Source organism: Corapipo altera, unplaced genomic scaffold (genome assembly GCF_003945725.1).
Source record: "Corapipo altera isolate COAL_440 unplaced genomic scaffold, ASM394572v1 0, whole genome shotgun sequence".
Classification (NCBI taxonomy): Eukaryota; Metazoa; Chordata; class Aves; order Passeriformes; family Pipridae; genus Corapipo; species Corapipo altera.
Genome location: NW_020884872.1, coordinates 2,158,974 through 2,168,024, shown reverse-complemented (window position 1 = coordinate 2,168,024; position 9,051 = coordinate 2,158,974). Strand labels below are relative to the sequence as shown.

The window sequence follows — 9,051 nt, the reverse complement described above, 5'->3', positions numbered from 1 at the left end:
TGTGAGTGAATCCCTTCCCTTTCATCCAGACTGAGCTCTGAGGTCTCGGGGTCACTCGAGTTTGTACAAATCCTTTAATGGAACGAGGTAGTCGACGTTCCCGGCCCCGGATTACGCAGGAGGATGGATCTCGTGTGCCCTGCCAGGGCTGGAGCACAATCAATGAGTGACATGAGCACAGCGAACCTGCTCCGGGCTAGAATTGACAGTGGGCATGGCTGGCTGCCTCCCAGCGTTTAACCAGAGGAGTGACAGCCAATTAAGATGTTCCCAGGCAGTAGGGGCACATCAGGAACATCAGGCACATCATGTTTGCTCTGCTCCCCACTCACTCCACACGATACACCTGCAGGAGGAACAGCCAGAGGCAGGAGAGTTGCTTTAAAATAAGGATGTTCCCTCATTTGTTGCAAAAATCTCTACTCCAAATGCCTGCAAATTTATTTCCAGAGACAGTGATGCAACAAATCCTGAGACCTCAGATGACTCCAGACAAAACCTGCTGAATTATGGATGCCACGAATTTTACTCCAAGGGGGGTAAAAAGAATATAAGCTGACCTGAAAGAATTTCAGGAGCAGACAAAGCCTAGGAAAGGACTGGTTTGTGATGGAGTGCTTTTCCCTAAAGGTTTCTTTTTCTTGTCTCCAGTGTCTGAGACTGAAGTGTCCCTATTGCTCTCTCATACTTGCAGGAGGGTTTATATAGAGAAAAATGTTTCTGCTTTGAGTTATTTAAAAGTCACAGCATTTTTAGATTTACATGTGCCAGGGTAGTCTGGAATTTTTTTTAACAGCTCTAATTATTTTGAATTAGTGTTTAATGACATGTAAGGAAAACATACAGTATGTTACAGTAAAAACATATCCAACATAGTCTCTCTTGCTACAGGACATTGGAGCATTTCTACTTTGACCTTTTTTCCCCCAGTAGAGTTTTTATCTTTCTTTTTGTTCACTATCCTGGGATGCATCAAAAGCAGAGTGGGCAGCAGGGTAGGAGGGGATCCTCTGTCCCCTGAGGTGAGACCCCCCTGCAGAGCTGCTCCAGCCCTGGGGAAGAGCACAGCAAGGACATGGAGCTGCTGCAGAGAGTCCAGAGCAGGTACCAAGAGGATCCCAGGGCTGGAGCAGCTCTGCTGGGAGGAAAGGCTGGGAGAGCTGGGATTGTTCAGACTGGAGAAGAGAAGCTTTGGGGTGACCTGATTGTGGCTTTCCAGGACCTGAAGGAGCTCCAGGAAAGATGGAGAGAGACTATTTCCAAGGGATGGGAAATATGAGACTATTTCCAATGACAGGACAAGGGGCAATGGCTTCAAACTGACAGAGAGTAGGGTCAGATGGGATATTGGGAAGGAATTGTTGGCTGTGAGGGTGGTGAGGCCCTGGCACAGGTTGCCCAGAGAAGCTGTGGCTGCCCCTGGATCCCTGGAAATGTCCAAGGCCAGGTTGGACTGGGCTTGGAGCAACCTGGGCTAGTGGAAGGTGTCCCTGCCCATGGCAGGGGGTTGGGACTGGATGATCTTTAAAGATCCTTCCAACCCAAATCATTTTCTCATTCTATGTTTCTGACCTTTTTATTCTCCCATCCAGAGCATAAACACTGTCTTGTGCGAAGATAACATGAGCTGTGTGCAGAATCAGGCATTTGAAGAACTGATCCTAAAGCCTGATTTTCCACTTCAGTCTAAAACTCTGATTCTTCACTCTCAGAAAGCATTTCTGAGAACAAACATCCAGTTCAACATTTTACACTGACACCAAGGACCATCCCTGTGTTACAAAGAGCAGATTCTGACAATGAAAAATTCAAGAGCTGAAACTCCACAGCATTCAGAAAACTCATCAAAAAAGACATTTTCACCTGCTTGGGGAAGTCAGAGGCATTTATTTCCAAGACACCTAGTTGTCATTTGTGTTTAGCCTTTTTCATGAGGGTGTGCTAAGAGTAGAGCAGGAGGGTTGGTTTTTCCACAATATGTATTTTTATCATCCCTGTTGTGATGGTTATTTCTGGAGAAGTGGTTTTGCAGCAAAATATTAAGCCATAGAGATGTTCTATTAAGTGATATATCTAATTACTCTTGATTCAATGCTGTATATATAGGTTGATAAAATTTATTTCAAACTTAAGTCCTGGTCAAGTCTTTGGTCAAATTTTAATTACAAGTAACCAGAATGTGTATGATTATTATTATAATTAATAATTATATAATTTTTATGTTATTTCAGCAGAAATTAGCCAATGCATATAATCAAAAGAACAGAAAGAACATTGCTATTATTAAATAAAAAACCAGTCAATTCTTGATGGCAAAGGTCAAGTTTTGAGAGGAGAATGAAATTCTAAATCAGGAGTTCATTATACAAGAAATAAAGAAGTTTTATAGTTTTAGTTTCACTAGCAGGGGCTTAGGAGAGCTGTGAACTCATATATGCAATAATTAACAAAAGAAATCTGTTTAATCAGAAAGTTGATTGACAGTATTTCCAGTCCCCTGTATTTAACAGCATGGAGAGTTTTTGCTTGATATTTTCTGAGCTTTTAAGGGTCTTATCTTTAACTTCTCTCTGTAAGTGTGAGGGACAGAGATGATGTTTTCTTCCCCAAATGAAAACCAAGACTCTCCTATAATCATGGGATTCTAGAAGCTTGGATTTTTCAAAAACATATTAAATTTTGATAGCACCGCTAATATGACTTTGCTAAGCTAAAATCTTGGCAAAAATTAAACTCAAAATATCAGGGATGAGATAACCAAGAGCTGAATTATGAATAAAGTAAAAGTTTCTGGGTTTTTATCAGGAACAGTGATTACATATGGGCTACATTGGACTGCTGCTTATTACTTACACCTTTATATGTATTTTTCCCTTATTTTTATTAACTCCAGATAGTCCATTTCTAAATCACCCACCTCTAAAACAAGGGTTACAATTAATTTGACACAACTTAAGAATTTTCAGTGCCTTTCCTTTGTATTCCTGTGCCCCATGGCACAACCAAGTTGGGTTTTTCAGCCACATCTTTGCCAGGGAACTCTCATTTTCCATGCTGAATCTAAGTGGTCTGGACACAAAGCTATTAGATAAAACACTTTCACACTTTCCATGACACTGTTCTCCGCTGTCCTACTGCAATAACATCTTTGGGCAAAATGATGACTCTGTGTGAGATTTGGTGTGAGATCCATTTAGGTGTAAGTTGGTTTTCGGGAGGGAAATACGTGTCCAGTGTTTTTGGAAATCATAAAGTTTAGTTTAAGCATGTGCAGAAATATAATTTTGAACCAGATGTCATTTCAGATTTTCAGCACCAGTTGTTGAGGATCTTGGAATGGGATTGAGTTGCCAAAAGTGGTTAAAGCCTTTTTTGAGACAACATTTTCTCATCCTAAGCAAATAATATGCACATGTTCAGTTCTGGTTCTGGCCACCTTAACTGTCTATCCCTGGAAGTGTTCCAGGTTGGATGGAGCTCTGAGCAACCCGGGCTAGTGGAAGGTGTCCCTGCCCATGGCAGGGGGTTGGAACTGGACGATCTTTTAAGATCCCTTCCAATCCAAACCATGCCATGATTCTATTCGGGGCTTGGCTTCACAATTTTAATGTTCTCCTAAAGCAAAGCTTTCCCTACACTTATTTAACACACATTTAAATCTTCCAAAGGTGCCAACCAGCAACGGACTTCAGGTGGCAAAGTGAGCAGTGCTGAAAGAAAAGGCCAGACCGTACATGTTTAAAAAGCAGGAAGTTCACATTCGCTCAATATAAAGAAGTGATTAAAAATGTCTAATCAATTGTCTTCACAGAGAGTAGATGAGTTGAATTAAATGCTGAAAAACAGGATCAATGTTTCTGAAAGCTGTAGAAAACTGTCTGACCTGGATCAGCCTTATTGAGCCATCAAGCAGATAAGAGACCATAATGGATTTTAGTTCTGGGAAATGAGCATAGTGTGATGAATAGCAAAGAATGGTGGTCAATGGTTAAGGGACAAACAATCCAGAAAAAAAATAGGTATCTGAGATGTACAAGATGTACAAGCTGTTAAACAGGTAGTACCATAAAATATTGGATTTTTAAACCCTTAGACTCTGAAAATTAGTTACAAAGGCATCCAGGATCAATGAATGGAAAATATTGTAGAACATGGTAAGATAAACTATTTGATGTGAAAGAGAAGTACCTCAGTTCATTGGAAAAAGGGCCCACTTGATTATCCAATATAAACAATGAGAGAAAAATCTTAGCATGCTGTTTTTGACAGATGTCTTTTAAAAGCCCTATAATCTGGTGTTAAATTAATCCCTAAAGCCAGACTATGTTCTCCCTGTATTTTTCACCTGCCTACATTGCTCCTCAAACACTTGACAGGGGATAACAGGGACAATATTAACCATAATAAAGGCAAATAATGCCTACAAGAGTGTGCACAGAACACACTAATTCAAAGTGTATTATTGCTGAACGACTGCTCATACTCACAGCTCAGGCTCTTCTAACTTTATTTACCACTATTCCTTTTACCATTAAATATCTTGAACTACATGGAGGAGAAAACCAAAAAGACTCCAGAGAGAGTCATTGCCAAGAGTAAGAGAGCTGTTAAAATATAAACCTGTAGTATCTGTCCTCCCTCTGAGTGAGGGTAGCACTATTTTCAGACACAGGGTTAGCAGTGATTGTGCAATGGGGCTGTTCTGCACCCCAACATCAGTCAATCCCAGATTTCAGCATCACTCCCTTTGCTCTTTCTGCCCAGGAATATCCCACAGGTATCTCTCTCTCTGCAGGAAAGGGAGGACACAGTTGTGTTCATCTGCTGATCCTCACTGTTAGCACTGCACTGCATGAAATTCTGACATATAATGAGAGATTTCTCCTTCTTCCAATTATCATCCCCCTTGTAAATCATTCCCCTTTCTCCCTTCTTCCAATATTTACCAAACTTTCAGAACCTTCCTCAAATCACCTCATTAGATTTTATAACCCACATCAGCATCCAGGACCTCCAGTCCTGGTTGTTCTTTGCTGAACTCCTTCCACTTTGTCATCTTTATGCTTCATAAGTACATTCCTTAATCCACATACCTATCAGAAAAGTAATGGAAAACAGAAAAGCTCATCCAAAATAAAATCCTGTGCTTCTTCAGGACAAACAAAGACAATTCCAGCCCAACTGATGGAATAGTACCTTGGATAAGTGCATTTCTCTTCACCCTTCCTGACAGCACTGATTGTGAAGAGGGGAAATGACAAAAGACAGGCAACAGAAAACCTTAATGCCATCACATTTGGTGAAATACTTTTTATGGTCTGTGAAGCACTTTGCCACAATGTACCACAGAGTAAATAAAGGGTTTAAAATAATCCTGTCAGAGACAGGCTGTTGGGTTACCAAATGTGCAATTTGGCAACTCAGACATTAAAAGGCAAGGAGGTAGAAGGAGAATAATAATTTCCTAACCAGGAAAGACTAGGGAAAAAGTTCTTTTATGGATAGTTTCATAGAAGAACTTCAGAACAGTTTGCTGGAGTATCTCCTTCGTCATCACCACCACCAGCCCCACATTAGGAGTATCACTCAGTAGTCATAACTTTCCCTGTGGTCCTGTAGTTTTAAGGCTGGGGACCCTTTTAATCCAGTGCCCTGTGTCCACCTGAGCAGTAGGAAGAATTTTAAGCATGGCTATGATCCTGAGACCTTGGAGATCCTATAAAATTCCCAAAGGCAACATGGCAGCTTACAGAGACAGGAAATCCATGATACACCTGAAGCTGATAAGGGTCACTGGCCACTGTTCCAAGGGCTTTCCCTGGGCCAGCTGGGTTCTTCCTCACCAAGAAAGAGTGGGGACTCAGTGGTGTGGCCAAAGAGGCTGGAGACAGAACCCATGATACATTTGACTTGTATAAACACAGACTTTCTGCCTCATGTCCAACAGGTCAGTCAAATCTTAGTGGTGTGTGATAGGGTTCAACCCTCAGGTGCAATTTAATTGTTTTACGTGTGTCAGCAATAGTGTGGCAGCAGGATCAGGGAAGTGACTGTCCCTCTGTGTTGGCACTGCTAAAGGCACCACCTCAAATCCTGGGGTCAATTTTGGGTCCCTCATGACAAGAGAGACATGGAGGGGCTGGAGCGTGTGCAGGGAAGGGAACAGAGCTGGGAAGGGGCTGGAGCAGCAGGAGGGGCTGAGGGAGCTGGGGGGGCTCAGCCTGGAGAAAAGGAGGCTCAGGGGGGACCTGCTGGCTCTGCAACCCCCTGACAGGAGGGGGGAGCCCGGGAGGGGTCAGGCTCTGCTGCCAGGGAACAAGGGACAGGAGGAGAGGGAACGGCCTCCAGCTGTGCCAGGGGAGGCTCAGGTTGGACAGGAGGAGGAATTTGTTGCTGGAAAGGGTGGTGAGGCCTTGACAGGGGCTGCCCAGGGAGGTTTGGAGTGCCCAACCCTGGAGGTGTCCAAGGAAGGCCTGGCCGTGGCACTCAGTGCTCTGGGCTGGGGGACAAGGTGGGCATCGGGCACAGGGTGAACTCAATCTTGGAGCTCCTTTCCAACCTCAGTGATCCTGTGATCAAGGAGGTCAGGTCTGATGCTCCTGCCTGACTCCAAATCTGCATCCATGTCTTCACCCAGCTCACACTTCACTCCTGCAACAATATGAAGCCTCTGTTCTACTCCAACTGATCGAGGTTGACTGATGGGGAGATGATTGTGCTTCCAAATCATGACACTTTAAATTATCATTTTCGTTCATTCAAAGGAACTAAATCACAGAGTGATTGTCATTGTCTGACATATTTATCATTGTCAGGCTGAGCCTCCTCTCCCCACATCACAGGACTCCTCTGGTGCTCCCAGGAACCTACACAGTGAAATCATGGCACGTGTCATGAAACATTTGCTCACCTACCTGCAAATCAAAAGGACAACAAATAGCAAGATTGCCTGTCCTTAAAAATGGCACATTTTTGGTGAGGTTAGAAAACCTAGACTTTCACTTGACAGCTTTGGGAGGAAGTTTAAACATCTTGTTCTGCTCTGTGTTGTAGTATTGTTTGAATAGTTATTTTAATGACAGGCGAGGAATAATTTCCTCTGAAATCTGCTGAAACATAGGATGGAGTATTGGCACATTTTTTTAAATTTTTTTTTATTATTTTAATAGAACAGAACTATCTACAGACCTCCTGCTAATTTAGTTTGCTTCCTATGGCACGTTGCTCTTGCATGCAGCTGAGTGTCTTTTTGGTGATAACATTATTATTTAGGGGATTATTACTATTTTAAGGCACAAGTAACTCATGCTGCTGCACTAATTTGTGGGTGAATGTTGCATATTTTTAGTATCCATTCAATCATATGTGCTGGGCTGTAATGTTTGAGAGTGAAATCATGAAAGGCATGATGGAAAAACCCACTAAAGTGAACAGAAAAACTCCTGCTGTTTTTCTGCCTCCTGATTTTTCGAGGTGCCCATGATGTTAACCTGAAAAGGAAGGTGAGAGGCTCATGAAATCATTTAAATCACTTATTTGTTGTTACTATTAATAATTTTGAACTATTAGATCCCTGCCTTAAGGTGTGGCCTCACTGGTCAGACATAACAGAGAATAACAGGTTGCCCAAAGAAGTTGTGGATGCCCAATTCCCTGGAAATATTTGAGGCCAGGTTGCATCAGGCTGTGAACAACAAGCTCTCCCATGAAACATTTCACTCCTGAAGGCTCCTCTTTTGGACATCCCAACTCTGACCAAACCCTTCTCTTCTCCCTCCTTCCCATCTCCACCTCCAAATCCTTGACAAAAGTTCTTAAAGATCCACATCTTTCCGCTCAACAGCAGAAGGCCTGGAAATACTCCTTAAATTCCACAGAAATCGTTCAGTGGATTAAATTTTTTTTGAAGTTTTCGTATTGAGGGAGTGATAAACAGACTCCATAATAATATTTGGCTAAGAAAACTAGAGTAAAAACCTAAGGCCTCTCATTAAACTTGATAAAGGCCTCTCTAGTAACTTTTGCAATGCAATTCTCCTTTTTCTATGGTTGTAGCAAACAAATTTAATAATTAAAGAATAAGAGGAGGCCAAAAATAACCAAATTACACAAAATTTATAATGTACCAACAAAAAGGAGTGCTGGGAATGTGTATTTCTAATTCAGTGGTGCCGTGAGATGATGGGTTTTGATTTTAAGAAACTCTTTTCAAACTTCCTCAGGAACAGAATAGAAGCAAACCACCATGGTAAAACCAATGTGTTGGTTTTTTTTTTTTTTAAGAAAAATAAAATATATCGAGAAGGGGGCTGGGGGAAACTCATTTTTATCAAGAGATTATAATTTTAAATTGAGTCTGCATTGTGTGTTACTATAGAAACTCCCATTTTGTGCCATGTTTGTGGGGAAAAAGTCAAAAGTTGCATTTTAATGAAGGCAGATCACACATTGGCTTCCTCAGAAAAGCAAAATAAAAGAGAAGTTTCTCTCAGAAATTGAATAATTACCCAAATTAAGGTGAGCTAATTAAGGTCACCAGGAAGGGACATTCAATCCTGAAGTGACAATATGTTGGGTTTGTTTTTCCAGGCTGGTCTGTGCCTTACAGATTATGTATTAGATACTGCAGGAGTCTGATGGATTGAGAGGCTCGTTGCCATGGCAATATTTGCTGCTTTGCTGGTATTCCCTACAGAAAGTAAAGGATTTTTTTTTTCCCTAGTCAGTTAGACAAATTGTCTATATTTAGCCCTGGATGGGGAGAACTGAAACAGCAGAATCTGGGCGGGGAGCTCGGGGGAAGGAGTGACATTTCTGAGGCTGGAGGAATCACAATAGGACTTGTGTTGGTGAGGGGGGCTGTGGAAAGAGGGAAAAGGAGAAATTAAGAGGGAAGGAAGGGAGAAAGAGAGAAAGAAAGGGAGAAAGAGAGAGAGAAAGAGGGAAAGAAAGAGGGAAAGTAGCAAAGAAAGAAGGAGAGAAGGTAAAAAAAGAAGGAAGGAATGAAAGAAGGAAAGAAGGAATGAAAGAAAGAAAGAAGGAAAGAAAGAA

The 9,051-nt window shown here is 41.9% G+C and overlaps 1 protein-coding gene across 1 annotated transcript in view; it reads left to right on the top strand.

Moving 5' to 3' along the window:
- KCNJ6 (potassium voltage-gated channel subfamily J member 6) overlaps nt 1-9,051 on the top strand; it is a 115,826-nt gene that overhangs the window by 3,379 nt on the left and 103,396 nt on the right. The gene's annotated exons all lie outside the window — the stretch shown is intronic.